Consider the following 1,763-nt stretch of genomic DNA (forward strand, 5'->3'; position numbering starts at 1 on the left):
TTCCTTTCCAAGAGGCACGGCCGTGACTCTCGCGAAAGTATAACCGTGCCTCTTGCAGAAGCAAAACCGTAACTCTCGCGAAAGAAGAAAACGGAAAACACGTTTTGCTTTTCTCTTTCCGAGAGGCACGGCCGTGACTCTCGCAAAAGCACAACCGTGCCTCTCGCGAAAGCAAAATCGTGACTCTCGCGAAAGAAAAAAAACAGAAAACATGTTTTTTTTCATTTTCGAAAGGCATGGCCGTGACTCTCGCGAAAGCACAACCGTGTCTCTCGCGGAAGAAAAACCGTGACTTTCGCGAAAGGAAAAAAAAAAGAAAACACGTTTTTTTCACACAATTTTTTTTAAAATATTTTTTTGATCGAAAAGCTAAGAAAGACCGGGGGAAAACCAAAACATCGAAAAAACCTGAAAAAAATCATTTAAAAATCCGAAAACATGTGCGGAAAAAAAATCTGGAGGGAGCGTCCAGAACGCGACACGTGACGAATGGCTGAGGGCGCGTCAAGTGACGTTGATCGTTGCAAGGCTCCAGAAGGAGCGCTCGTTAACTAGTTGCTCCCATCTATGTCTTAGCTGGTTTGGCAAGCTTCCCAGCCGGTTTCGGGAAGCTTCTGGCCATTTTTAGTTTTCTGGCCTTTTTAGACGGTTTTTATTTAGTTTTTTCTTTTTTCTTTTCTTTTTCCGTGTTTTGTTTTTCCCTCTAAGAGCAACTCCAACCGGGCAATCCAAATAGACATGCTTTTTGTGTGCTTTTCATCCGTTTGGGTCGCTCGTGCGGACGTGCACGTCCATTTTTTATTTGGGTCGGCTAGTGCGTCCAACAAGATATATACCCATTTTTCTCCACGTGTCTGAAACACACTTAATAAAGTATAATTATAAATAAATGACCAGTCAACCGCCGGCCAAAGTCCACTCAAACATTAACTAAACATAAAAAACTAAGCGCCCACAAGCTGCCCTAGTAGACCGCCTTGCGCTTTCCCTTGCCACCAACATCGCTGCCGGTGAGGTTGATGAAGACTGGAGGCGGTCCAGCCCAGCCGAACACGGCTTGATGGTCCGCCAGGGCAGCCTCCTCCTGCGTCTGATGCGGCGGAGTCATTGCGGCGAGGCAGGCACGCTTCTCCTCCTCAAGGCGCGGCGCCTCCTCATCGTGGTGCAGCAGCTGCTCCCGACACATCTACCGCTCGCCGTCAGCCTCATCTTCGATGAGCCAATGCGCCTTCCAATGCTCCAGGTGGGTCACCTTCTGAGGGAGTCCTGGATTAGGGGGTATCCGAACAGCCGGACTATATCCTTTGGCCGGACTGTTGGACTATGAAGATACAAGATTGAAGACTTCGTCCCGTGTCCGGATGGGACTCTCCTTGGCGTGGAAGGCAAGCTTGGCGATATGGATATGTAGATCTCCTTCCTTGTAACTGACTTTGTGTAACCCTAGCCTCCTCCGGTGTCTATATAAACCGGAGGGCTTAGTCCATAGGATAACAACAATCATACCATAGGCTAGCTTCTAGGGTTTAGCCTCTACGATCTCGTGGTAGATCAACTCTTGTAATACTCATATCATCAAGATCAATCAAGCAGGAAGTAGGGTATTACCTCCATCGAGAGGGCCCGAACCTGGGTAAACATCGTGCCCCCTGCCTCCTGTTACCATCCACCTTAGACGCACAGTTCAGGACCCCCTACCCGAGATCCGCCTGTTTTGACACCGACATTGGTGCTTTCATTGAGAGTTCCACTGTGCCGTCACC

Source organism: Triticum aestivum, chromosome 2A (assembly GCF_018294505.1).
Source record: "Triticum aestivum cultivar Chinese Spring chromosome 2A, IWGSC CS RefSeq v2.1, whole genome shotgun sequence".
NCBI classification, from domain to species: domain Eukaryota; kingdom Viridiplantae; phylum Streptophyta; class Magnoliopsida; order Poales; family Poaceae; genus Triticum; species Triticum aestivum.